Genomic DNA, 14,523 nt, shown 5'->3' on the forward strand with positions numbered 1-14,523 from the left:
TCTGTGTGTTCTTTGATGTGTCTGTCTCCCCATACACTCAACAGATCTAGTGCAGTGAGATTTTTAAATGCATGCTTGTTGCCGCCCCCCGAGTTGGGCCATTACACTGTTCGTGGCCAGACCCTTAATCTTTCTAGATTACCAGGGTCTGGATTTTCCAGGCTATTGCACCATTAAAATTCAAGAAAATCAAATATGCAACGGAAGATAGTCTTTCTTCTCTAACATCATCAGTTAAAAAGTTAAAGTAACACTTCTGTACTATTTTCAACCGCTAAGAAGTTAACAAATCCCCCCTCACAATTAGCATCTGAATTTCTCTCAACTAATATATGCAATGAGTTTGCATCTTTTTTCAAAGGTAAAATTGACAAAATCAGACTCAACATATCTGCTCAACTACTAATTCAACATCCACAACTTCCAGCTACAAATGGAGGGAAACTTAACTTGATGTCAGAGTTCAGATTGATAGACTACATAACACTTGGAAAAAACATTACAGAATCTCAGCTCTTCCACATGTGGCTTAGACACTGCCTACCAATTTTTTCAAAACTGTTTTTCACCTTACAGCGGCAGCTGTTGTAAAGCCACTTCGCAAGAAGAATAACCTGGATGCCTCCATGCTAAACAACTACAGGCCTATATCTAATCTACCTTTTATTGGCAAAATGATTGAAAAAGTAGTCTTTAATAAACACCTTCCTAACATAAAATGGGTATTTTGATTACTTTCGGTCTGGTTTTCAAGCAAAACACAGCACTGAAACAGCTCTTATTAAGGTTTTCAGTGACACACACCTCAATACAGATTCAGGCAAAACATCAGTCTTACTGGACCTTAGTGCAGCATTTGACATTGTTGATTACAACATTTTATTACACAGACTAGAAGACTGGTTTGGATTTACAGGCATAGTTATCAACCAGCTCAAATCATACAAGAAGGGAGCTTCTTTGTTGCCCTCGGCAACTGTACCTCAACACCAACGTCCTTGACCTGAGGTGTTCCCCAGGGGTTGATCTTCGGGCCACTATTATTCAACCTCTATATGCTCCCACTTGGACAAATCATCAAAAATAATTTGATTTCATATCATAGCTATCAGATGACACAAATTGACTACGCTCTGTCACCAAACGACTATGGTCCCCTTGAATCTCTTTGTCAGTGTATTGAAAAAATCAACAATTGGACAACTGAACAAAGAAAAAACTGAAGTAATTATATTTGGTTAAAAGGAGGAAAGACTTAGGGTCGCCACTCTCCTTGACAAAAAGGGTTGAAAGCAAAGGATACTGTTACAAATCTTGTTGTATTGATTGACAGTGATCTATATTTCAATAGCCACATCAAAGTAATAACTAAATCAGCTTTTTACCACCTCAAAAATATTGCCAAACTTAAAGGGCTGATGCCAAAACATGATTAAGAAAAACTCATTCATGCATTTATCTCCAGCAGTGTTGATTACTGAAATGGGCTTTTCACAGGCCTTGCTAAACAGACTATCAACAGCTTCAGATAATAAAACATGCAGCAACTAGGTATCTCACAAAAACTAAAAGAACTGACCACATTACTCCAATTGTTAAGTCCCTGCACTGGCTTCCAGTAAGTCACAGAATTAACTTTAAAGCCCCACTGCTTGTTTATAAATCAGTAAATGGAGCAGGACCTAAATACTTATTAGATGCTTCAGCAGTACACACACTCTAGACCTCTCAGGTCTCGGAAGAAAAATCTGTTAGTAAAACTTGCTGTCAGAACTAAACATGGAGAAGCAGCTTATAGCTGCAATGCGGTTCAGCTCTGGAACCAACATTCGGATGACATTAAAATGGCCCCAGCTGTAGCCAGTTTTAAATCTAGACTTAGGACCAAACTGTTTTCAGAGGCCTTCTGCTAACTGCACTGAGTTCTGTGACTGTCTTTTAATTATTCCACCTTTTATGTTTTCTTTTTATGTTTTATGATCTTTTCTTTTTTATAAACTATTGACTCTTGCCCTTCTTTGCTTTTATCTGCTATTACTATTTGGTTTCATTTCTTAAAGCACATTGAAGGGTCAGAATATGTGTAGACTGCCATGTTTGCATTACAAACTAACCCCATACATTTCTATGGGAACGGTGTTGTGTAAGTAAGTTATTATCACATCATGGGCTCTTGAGGTCTTAGAAGATTAGTGCTACTAAGTCACCAGCAGCACTTAACGCATGTTAGACTTGGGCTGCCAGCAGGAGGTCAACAGAGTTATCTGCAGTAGGAGATTCAGGGACCGCTGGATGAGGAGACCAGAGACAGCTGGAGGAGGAGAGGAGACCGCAAAGCACATTCAGGTGGAGTCGTTGGAAGAAGTCGCCAAAAGGTGGTGAAGAAGAAGCAGGAAGAAGGAGAAGTAGTCTAGGCAGAGGGGAGCTGCTAGAAAATGTGGTCCTTATGACACACAATAATTCTGTATGGAGATCAATCATTAAACAGCTTCGCAGTGAATGTCATACATCAACTGCTTGTTCTGCGTATAGGTTTCCTACTAAACAGATATGTGTGTGTGCAGAACAAATCGGGCAGGCAGTACGAATCGGGATCACTGACAGCCAAGTTTGAATCTAATCCGCAGTCATTTCCTGCTGCCCCATCTCTCTCTCCCACTCGTTTCCTGTCACTCATCTCTGTCCTATCTGAATAAAGCCACAAAGGGTAGAAAAGGGGTAAAAAGGAAAAAATTATCCCATTATTTTCTTTACTGCTACGTTTTGTTTAATAATTGCACTATTCTGTGATGCCTTATGGTATTATTTCAATCCTATTAAAATAAAAATGATGTGTTTTTTTTTTACAAATGACATTCACAAATTCTGCCAGGGTATGTAAAGTTATGGAAGCTTATACTTAAAGAGGCAGATTTACAGGCCTGGTGTCAATAGCCTCCTCTGCACAAGCAGGTGCAGAGCAGGCTTATGCTAATAGCATCAGACAGACACAAACACAACATTAAGAGAAGGAGGAGGGAAGAGAGGAAGGACAGGAAAAAGAGGAGAGGTGTGTGTGTGTGTGTAATACGTAGATGAGTGAGGAAGCCTTTGCTTAGGCTACACGTCACCTGGCACCTCAGACAAACATTAGGAGACACACACACACACACACACCTTGATATAGAGAGGATACTGCATAGATCACTCCTTCTCTTATAACAGAAACTTTGCCGAGTTTCAGAAACAAGGTGGCAGAAGTAGCCGTGGAGGTGTTTGGGATTTTGGATAGCAGGACTCAGACTGACTCCCAGAGAGGACACACGTGAAGCCAGAGGGGCGCACTGGGTATGAACTTTTAGTCTTTTTCCAGCAGTCTGGAGAGTGTAGCTTTAACCTGGTCATGTATATCACAAGTTATCTAATCCATAGCATCTCATGATCATGAAGTTACGTTGTTACGTTAAGAATAAACAAGGTCCCAATGCATTTTGCAAATGCTTTTGTGATAAATCCAGCTCTAAATCCATTACCACCATTCAATTAAAAGGACTCTCATATCATTTAATTTTATATTATTCTTATAATATGTAATATTACATACATTTATTTATATGTATATCATATTTATATAATATTTTAAATTATAATATGTGCTATAATTTGATGCAGAGATTGCATCAACATGTCAGATAGGCCTTGTTAATTCTAAATTGACTATTTGAAATGTTGTTGTTGAAAGGTTTGTAATTTGAAAGTTGAAATGATCATGTGTGAAATGATCATGATTATCCCATGCTGATGTTTAAGCTTGAAGTTAGAGGAAGGGGCATGTGTGGGACTGGTTTATTGTTGGTGTGTTATGTAACAGGTATAATGTTTTAGCCTAGTTTCACCAGACTCACTACTTCATAGAAGAGAGTCTGGGTACTCACAATTGGGAACTGTTTCCAACCCTAGCATGCCTTAGACTTTGAAATCATTGGTCCAATTACATTGATCAGGGATTCCTAAAGTTACTTCCTAGACCTACTTCGTCTAACCTTTAAAAACTGATAATAAACCGCATCCGCAGTCAGGAAACAATGTATTTACCTTTGCTGTATAAATGTACACATTATTCTAATTGCAATTTATAAAAACTAGGGGAGTGGTTTGTGAAGAAAACCTGAATGACTGGGGTGTGTACAGTGTATGTGACTATATCTATATACAATCCAGTCATTCAAGATCACCTTGCATGAGTACTACCTTCATGATCTGAGAATTCCGTATTTTTCCCCAACTTTTTTATGTCAACAGGCATTGCTACCGTTCACCACAGCCAGACTAGCATCATTCCCCCTCGTCGCTGATCGGCCCACCATCCTGGTGGCTGAGGAAAATGTAAACGCATTGACAGGAGTCAGACCAGTATCTGAGTGAAATGGAAATAAACAGAGATATTAGGGTGGGGCCAGTATAATAGTGTTTGCCTGTAATTGGTATAATAGTAGTGATGGTGAGGTGTGAGCGTTGTGTGAGCGTTGTATGAGTCTTGTGTCAAGCCTCAGGGCTGATCACTTGACTATAATAACGTGGTCTGTACCAGTAACCTTCATCTGATTCACGCCCTCCATATGATGTCTCACTGCTGAGGTAGGAATAGAAAAAAGACTGTCTCACTGACAGCAACTAATTCAGAAGTGAATAAAGCCTTAATTCAGGTATGGGTCCCGTGAATCATGTGAGGATCCCGCACTCGCAGCTACCTGGGTGTCCTCCGACCTGCTGCTACCTGTGTCTGTAGTCTGTTGCTACTTGTGTCTGGGGATGGCAGGAGGTCCATGTCTGGGGATGGTGTGAGGTCCTTGTCCACTGCCTTTAGTGTGGGGGGTGTACCAACACTGATGGGGAGCTGTAGGGGGAGTAGAGGAGGAGAAGGGGAGTGGAGACAAATCCTTTACCCCACTGGCAGGGAGAGGAACAGGGTGCTCACAGTAGTGAAGCCTGGCTCTCAGTCTTCAGCTGTGTTTTTACAGAAAGAGGTTCTTCTCAAAGCCGCTCAACCCAATTAAAGGCTTTCCCCTGCAAACTGGCAAGGACGAAATTTAGACAACGAGTATTTAACCTCCAGCTAATCTTGTTTTGGAGAGAAAGAAAAGATAATGCCATTAGATCCAGCCTGTGTCGGGTGAGGGAAGGAGCACTCTGAGAGTCATGGGACTGACAAAAATCTAAAATCTATCACATCACATCAAGCCAATCCAAGCCAATCAATGTGTATACACATGTGTACATGGTCTACTGTGGATCTACAAAGATTTTTTTACATACCTGGTGCTGAAAATCTGGTTTAAAATAGTTTTCACAACATTAAGTGTGAATGGAACCCGGCTTCATCATACAGGTCAAAAGTTACATGCACACATACACCTTCACAGACACAGACAGCCCAGCTCAGTCCAGTGGCTTAGAACTCTGCTAGGTGTTTAGTCTGGCAGTTAGAGCTATGATGTCATAATGGCCCAAGATTCCGCCATTCATTTCAATCGCAAAAAAAAACTCAGACGAAAAACAGGAGTAACGCAAAAACTACAATGGGCAGTCACCAATTAGTCACATACACCAGTTCGGGCCTGAATTTTCAGAGTTGGAGCCATGTCAATAGCTCAAACACTCTGGAGGTGTAGTCAAAAAGTGGGTGAACGGGAATAATAAAAAAATACACTTAAAGGAGCGGTTTGTAGGATTGTTACCGAACGTTTTGTAGGCCAAAATCAAAACACTGGTGATCGTTCTCAAGAGATGCGATGCTTTTCTGGGTTGCCAGATGTAGCCTACTGCTCAATCGGAAGTTCGGGAATGTGGACAAAGCTAGCGCCCCCTATGTTTGCCCGCGGAATAAGGTGAATAGTAATGTTGTCAAATAAGCCATTACTTCAATTCATCGTGTTTCCTTACTCTGACGACATATGTTGATAATTTTTGGAATGGTTACAATTTATTTTCCACATATTTCCTACATACTGGTCCTGTACGAAGAACAACCCCACTAATAAGAAAGTAAACTTAAAGGGGAAATCCAGTGTAAAATGAATTTTGGATATGCTTAGCATGATAACGAGTTTGAGAACCTGTTTTTAGCCGATGCTTCCAAAATGCTGACACTAGCGATAGGGCATTTCTTATGGTAAAAAGATCGCTAATTGTAAACCATTAACGAGGCTCAAAGTAGCCAGACACCATTCAGAGATCCATTTTACACCGGATTTCCCCTTAAAGAAGAACAATAGTGGGCTTACACTTCGCCATGCTGTGGGCTTGCTTGATCAAGCCCACTAACATCATGTAAGGTGTCCCCATATACGGAATTAATTAACTTGGTGGAAAAAACTGCACTCCATGAATCCTCATGTCAAATCCATTAAGTGGATTTAAAGAAGAACTATGCAGGTCTGGTTATTCCTTCGCTGTTTCTGGGTTTTCGCCTGATTTGGGCTCACAGCTCCCTTCTGCAGCTTCAGTAGCAAGTGACTGCTATGCTAAACCCCCACTAGCTAGCGAGCTAGCCATCAAGAAACCAAGCTAAACACATACAGGGCTCACAATAAAACGGTCGAGCAAACACATTGATCAAGAGACTATCAAACTACATTACAAAAACGAAGTTCACCCAAGGGTAGGCTACTTACAATTTCAACAGCAACAAAGCCAAGTCGGTGTCCGTTTTGCAGTCTTCTTTGAAACTACAATCTGACTACATTTTCGAGGCGCGATTGAATACTTTTGCTAAGTCGCATTCCGGTTTTCAGACCGGGAACAGAAAGTTGCATATTCGTTTTTTCCGCGGAGAAGCAATAGGGCGAGACGAAGCACCCACCAAACGACCCAGAAAGTGTTGTAGAGCCATCAGAACGTGTCTCAACCTACATAATTAAGGTATTTTTTCCTAAAATTGTTGCATAGTGCTTCTTTAAACTGCTGTGGATTTAATACTGTAGTGAAAATGAACATCAGCTGTTAGGCACTCAAGGTCATGGGGTCCGTGTCCTAATGTTCCCCCTATGATCCCTACTATGATGATCTATGTTTTTTTGGGCCCCCACCATTGACTTGAAGGCAGCTCTGCCTGGAAGGCGCTAGGGTTAGTCAAGGGTTATGGTTAAGGTAAGGGTTAGGATTGGGTGCCTGAAGTCGATGGTGGGGCCCAAAAGACCATCAAGCGATTATGATAAGCATAGCCTATTGTCATGGTCATAAGTAGTATCCCTTTCATCTGAGGGATGAAATTTGGCTTAGTTGAAATGACAGATTTTTCATTAGTATTTAAGCATTTGAAATACTCTAAATACAAACCCTCAAAGTATTTTGTTACAACCTACATTTGTTTTTACAATCCTACAAAATACGCTAAAGAAATAAAATACATATTTTAAATGCATCTAATTAAAATACTGCCCATGTCTGTAAGGAGAACCTTACAAAAATGAGTGCTCATCTGTGTTTGTGTGTGTGCGTGTGTGTGTGTGTGTGTGTGTGTGTGTGTGTGTGTGTGTGTGGATGCCTGTGGTGTGTTAATCTATACCTACTCCCGACACAGAGCAAAGGGGAAATAGGTTGGCCACAAAGTCCTCTCACAACAGCCAGGGAATTAATGGAGTAGTCCATGACTGCTGAAAGGTTGTTAACATTTGAGCTAACCAGCCAATCAAATTACACCTCCCCTCTGTGCTACTGTGGTCAAAATAACTCCAACTACAACTGGTGTGAGACTGCAGCTTTATTCATGATACCGGGAGCATGTTACCCACATGAAATGTCAAAGTAACAAGCCCACACATCTGTGGGTGAAGCCAGTTCTTATACCCTTAACACACGCCCATGGAAATTCACAAGATGCAGCTACCAGTGATCATCTAACTGGTATTTAACAGAGATAATAATCTAAGTCAACCTAAGCTATGTTTGTGTTAGTATCCCCTATGATGTCATCATCAGATACTTTACATTCCTACAGAGGGGGTCTCAGATGACACAGGGGTTATCTTAACATTCCTAAGTCAAAGGATGGTAACCAGATTTCACTACACATTTCATTCAATGAGAAACATTTACAAATGATCCCACACTACCAAAGCTCCTGTTTGAAGTGACTGGAGAACCCCTCCTTCTCTTCCTCCTGTCCTCCTCCTCTTCCTCAGACATCACTTCTCCTCTTCCTCTTTCCCCTCTGTCCTCTTCCACTTCTTCCTTCTCCTCCCTTCTCCTCTTCCTCCTTCTCCACTTCTTCCTTCTCTTCCTCCTCCACTTCTTCCTTCTGATCACTTCTCCTCTTCCTCCTTCTCCTCCACTTCTTCCTTCTCCTCTTCCTCCTTCTCCTCCACTTCTTCCTTCTCCTCTTCCTCCTTCTCCACTTCTTCCTTCTCATCCCTTCTCCTCTTCCTCCTTCTCCTCCACTTCTTCCTTCTCATCCTCCTGTTTTCCTCCCTGTCATACAGCTTCTCTTTGATTCTGTTAGCTTCAGTGCTCCTATGAAGGGGGTTCACACATATGCTCTGTACGCTGAATGTCTCTCTAGGTCTCGAACGCTGAGACAGCCATTAAACTACAGTGTCAGACTGCAGATCACATCTGAGGGGCAGTCGTGGCCGACTGGTTAGGGCTTAGGGCTTGTAACCGAAGGGTTGCCGGTTCGATCCCTGACCAGTAGGAACAGCTGAAGTGCCCTTGAGCAAGGCACCTAACCCCGAGCGCCGCGTTAGCAAGGCAGCTCATTGCTACGGGTTAGTGTGTGCTTCAACTCACTGTGTGTTCACCGATGGGATAAATGCAGAGGCCAAATTCCTTGTATACGCAAGTGTACTTGGCCGAGAAACCTGATTTACATTGACATTTACATGTGTGACTTGGACCACAGACACTTCATTAGCTCCATGCTGCTTGATGCTCAGACCAATCTTACTGTCAGACTTGTTCTCCATCCTGAAGGCTCACACATATTTCAGGGTGCAGGGCTGTGTGGGGCTTTACAGGGTGTCCAAGTAATTTGTCTAAAACTCTGACACAGACACATACATATTATTATTTTTAAAAATTCTGATTTATTAACCTGTAGCAAACAGAAACACTTTTGGCAAAGATCCTCCGCTTCAACCCTCTCTGCTTTTAATGTCAATGTGAGATATCATTCATGCTTTTAAAATCCAAATCAGTTTTTCCTGGTTCCATTTCTTAGCGTGTTCAGTCCTCCAAGGTCCCCATGTGCTGTAGTTCCTGTGCTAAGCTTCTCGCTAACAGCATTATGCTAATCACTCTAACACAAGTTGATTCTAAATTGAATGATTGGCTTATTGGAGGCCTGTTGCTAAATTGGCTTATTCTGCTACGCAGCCGCCCTGATTAAACACAAGGACTGGTGCTATTGCTGTTCACTGGACCAGACAGGCAGGGGTTTTAGCACTATGGAATATGGAAGGCCAACTCCCATGGTGTTATGCGGAATAACTGGCAAGCCCGTGTTATACTATAACAGATTTGTTTTTTAGCATCACAGTTGAGGTGAGTGACTCTGATGGACTGTCTCTCTAAAGTGGTTCTGTTTTTCTCTTTGGTGTGGCAGGGTTGACCCACCAAGCACCTCCAGCAACCATCGCCCCTGGCAACCATCACTCTTTGGAATCCTCACCATAACCATCACTCCACTTAACTACCCCTTTCACTACATTGCTCGGTGTGTGTTCACCAGCTGTCTGAAGGTGTGAAGAATGTTTGCCCCTCCGGCGGCCCTACCCCTCACCATGGCCCCTCTGCCCCTGACCAGCCCTGCTGGAGGGGGCTACTTAGGTGCGTACCTCACCTCATCATTGCCACCCCTTTAAATATAGGGTAAGCCATGCTGGATGACGTTTATATTTGGGTCATTCCGTGTCAAATCACCCAGTGGCTGGCAGGTCACCCTCTCCCAAAAAATCTGAAAAAACTCACAGGTGTTTGTAGACCAAACCTATGCATAAATCTTAAATAGTATATCTGTATCACTAATGGTTCCAAAACTACAGCCCTTTGAAGTTTCAAGTCATTTTAAGCATCGTGGTGAACAATCCTTTTTGTTCAACTTCCAACATTATTGGCTCTTTTGGTATTTCACACACATTAGTGAAACTATGTGAATAGAAGTACATTTCCCTGTTGAATTTAACAATCCAATCAAATCAGGTGTATCTTGTGTAATTCCCCCTCTGCAAAGCTCTGAAAATGGCTATAAATTCATAATGTGAAAAAACATCACCACCTTTGAGGGCTTCTCATTCAAAAAGTATGTGACACAAATTCATCAGATTTTTTCCCCACTCATGTATGGATTATAAGGTCATGTCCATGCATTAACTTTGGTTGTTAACATTATCACATTGTCAGAGCATTTTTATTAAATTGGGCTTGATTTTCAAAAAGCCCGTTTTCATCTTCTCATTTCACCACGTGGACAGTTAACAGGATTTTTTTTAATTTTACCATATATCATTCTGTATGTGAGGATCATCTGCCCAAAATGTGGGCTTGTTGCTCAGTTTCTTCATTGAGATAAGATTTTTTACAAATATTGTCTATAAATCCACTGAATTTGTACTTTATCTGCAGTACCACTTTGCACCACATGTGGTGCTCTTTTAATACAATGGAAGTCAATGGAAGAGTAAGAGAGTCACTTGTTTGCTGCACATATCCAATCTAAACACACAGTTTATGGTTCATATGGTTCAAGAAAAAAGGGGTTTCTAAAATTCAGTGCATTGTCAGATGCATTAAAAATCTATACTAACGATTTATCATCTTTTTACAAATGCCTCTTGGATCCACGAGTCCTCAAACCTTGTTATGAATACTTGTGATGAAAACACACATGGTCATCTTCATCAAGTGAAATACCTTGATGAACTGAATTTTAGAAACCCATTGTTTCTTGAATATGTTCCTTTATGACATTCATTTTCCAACTTCTTTCCCAGATCACATGGAGACAAAGCACTGATCTCCATCTTGATACTCTTTGTCTATGTATCACAGAGGACTGCATCCCATGCATATGACGATGGATATAGACTTTGCCTAACCAGTTGGCTAGTAATTATTAAAGTACTCACATAGGCACTGATAGGTTAAAGCTGGTGTAGAAAACTCATTACAAAGATGGTAATTAAATCCTCTTGCTGCATGTATGATGACCAGTCAGTCTTATGTGTGTATAATTTACTTGATCAGTTTATTTTCTTTAAATAAGATTTATGTATGAGTAGTATGTTGTTCATGTTGCAATAATTATTTGGACCAATTCAACTATGAACCATAAACTGTGTGTTTAGATTGGATATGTGCAGCAAACAAGTGACTCTCTTACTCTTCCATTGACTTCCATTGTATTAAAAGAGCACCACATGTGGTGCAAAGTGGTACTGCAGATCCAGTACAAATTCAGTGGATTTATAGACAATATTTTAAAAAAATCTTATCTCAATGAAGAAACTCAGCAACAAGCCCACATTTTGGGCAGATGATCCTCACATACAGAATGATATATGGTAAATTTAAAAAAAAATCCTGTTAACTGTCCACGTGGTGAAATGAGAAGATGAAAACAGGCTTTTTGAAAATCAGGCCCAATTTTTTAAAAATGCTCTGAAAATATGAAAATGATAACAACCAAAGTTAATGCATGGACAGGACCTTATAATACATATATGTGTAGGAAAAAAATCTGATGAATTTGTGTCACATACTTTCTGAATGAGAAGCCCTCAAAAGTGATGATGTCTTTTCACATTATGAATTTATAGCCATTTTCAGAGCTTTGCAGAGGGGAAAGTACACAAGATACGTCTGATCCGATTGGATTTTTTAATTCAACAGGAAAATGTACTTCTATTCACATAGTTTCACTAATGTGTGTGAAATACCAAAAGAGCCAATAATGCTGGAAGTTGAACAAAAAGGATTGTTCACCACAATGCTTAAAATGACTTGAAGTTTCAAAGGGCTGTAGTTTTGCAACGATTAGTTATCCAGATATACTATTTAAGATCTATGCATGGATTTGGTCTACAAACACCTGTGATTTTTTTCAGATTTTTTCGGAGAGGGTCACCTGCCAAATTGTGCTGAAATTGGGTGATTTCACACGGAATGACCCATTTATGTTTATGACATTTATGGTTATGATTATGTTTCTAAGCAGATGCTTTTGTCCAAAGCAAATACATTGTGGTACCAATATATGAGTATATTTGAAGAGGGTTCAAATGGGTTCATCTGAAGTTTGCACCTGGCGTGGGAAATGCACTTTACATTGCACATACAGCAGTAAATTAGGATATCTGTGCAATGTTGATCAGTCTATAGGAATGTGTCGGCGAGTGTGTGTGTGTGTGTGTGTGTGTGTGTGTGTGTGTGTGTGTGTGTGGTGGCGTGAACTAAATGTTTATGTGGTGTGTGTGTGTGTGTCTGTGTATTCGTGCATGCATGTAGAGCAAGGCCTACTGCAACAGAAACTCAACTCTCACTTCCTGGCATCGCAGAGTGCAAAGCGAGAAGGCCACGCCCTTGCTACGTCCTTCCTGGATACACACTCCATGGCTCCACCCATCTACCAACACACTGAAATCTTCCGTCACACAAACCAACACCAGCATCAGCACCAACACAAACACCGACACACCTTCGTTTTTTTCACCCCAGCAATGCTGCCCCCCACCACCCTGCCTATGGTGAGTCAGCCTGTCATGAGAACCACACTCACAAACACACACACACACACACACACACACATACACATACACTACTAATACACAACACCAGAGAGTACACACACACACACACAATATAAAACTAATGCTCTTTAGGACATGGTCATAATAAGCTGTCACATCCTGTCATGTCCTGTGTCTCTCTACCTGTCTATCCACCTGTAGTTTGTCTGTTTGTTTATCTCTCTCTATCTAAGGCTGCCAGCCAGCTAGACATTGTGAGCAGACCACTCCCAGTCCTGCTAAAAAACAGATTGGTAGATCCTCACCACACCTGTGTGATCTCTTAGGTTGGATGAGGGACAGAGATGAAGTGATGGGCATACAGGCAGACAGACAGAGAGACAGCAAAGCATGCAGGGAGACAGACAGACAGACAGACAGACAGGCAGGCAGGCCAGCAGACAGGGAACAGGCAGCCAAACAATTGTTAATCACAGAGTGGAGCTGAAGATGCTTCCTACTGAAAGAATATGTTTTCTGTTCTTGTCTGTGTAGAAACCAGAGAAATGGGGTTCCATGCATGTGACCATCGCCTGGAAGGTCTACAGCCACCAGCAGAAAGTAAAGGTCTGCAATAGGCATCTGCATTTCATTAAATTAGCACCACTTATTGGTCACATATGTAACACCCCAAACACGTAAGGCCTACTGGTCTTCAAAGGAGTCACTTTATTAGGGCCCGAGCACCGAATGGTGCGAAAGCCCTATTGTTTCTGTAAGAATTGTTATTATTATTATTATTATTATTATTATTATTATTATTATTATTATTATTAGAGTTGGCGGTATCCTGGGTATTACAACTTTAAATCATCTCACATAACTGTTTCATCCACTGCTAATAAAATATAATACATGTTAATAAAGATAAACTGCAAAATCACTCAAAACTCTTAACTATATTAAAGGTGCTCTAAGCAATGTTATGTGGTTTCTAAGCTAAAACAATTTTTATCACATACAGTACTGCAAACATCACCTCACCATCCGCTAGCTGCCTGTGCCCTGAATACACTGCAAAAAAAACGTGGTCTCTATGGTCACCCCAGGATCCAAAAACGGCAACAAAAACAACTTGGTCCAGCCTGGACCATAAAAACATAACTGTTCCACCAATCACTGACAAGATGCGTGGAGATGGAGAGTTTCAATTGCACGGGAGGGAGGGGGAGGAAGTAGCGAGATAGCTCTCTGTTTTGTTTGAACGTCAACAGAAGTGACATCACCCAACATCGCTTAGAACAATTGTAATTGTATTCTGAATACCACCCATTTATTAATTTTTTGTATTCAAAGTGACGCACAGCATTGTTATAAGTCGGTCTAATAGTCAGAGCCGTAGATGCTCGGGCCCTCTATCGCTGTTTGCGGCTATATTTGTAATTTTATACCTCACTGATTTGGAGGAGGCTTCAACACAAAATTGTTGCAAGGTTCTTTAATGTGTACAATTCTAAATGTTTTACAAAAACTAATATACTAACACTACTTCAGTTAATAGCTGCAGAAATGCTTTATAGCACCGGGTGGTATTTCTTGAGGATACATTGCTGTTATTCCTGTGTGTGAGTGTTTACCCAGCTTGTGTTGATGATATATGTAAAAGCCTGTGCTCACTGAAACTTATTAAAACCTGTGAGCTTCGTTTTCCACAGCAGCAGATGTCGCCTGAGTCACATGAACTGGACTGTGGGCTACAGCAGGGCCAGAATCCACACCCCCTCAGACCTTTTGCTCTTAAGGGACCCCTGCAGCCTCATGA

This window comes from Alosa pseudoharengus, unplaced genomic scaffold, assembly GCF_046254945.1.
Source record: "Alosa pseudoharengus isolate Yale_2024_CS ecotype anadromous, Long Island Sound unplaced genomic scaffold, YU_APseudo_1.1 YU_APseudo_1.1_scf_18, whole genome shotgun sequence".
NCBI classification, from domain to species: Eukaryota; Metazoa; Chordata; class Actinopteri; order Clupeiformes; family Clupeidae; genus Alosa; species Alosa pseudoharengus.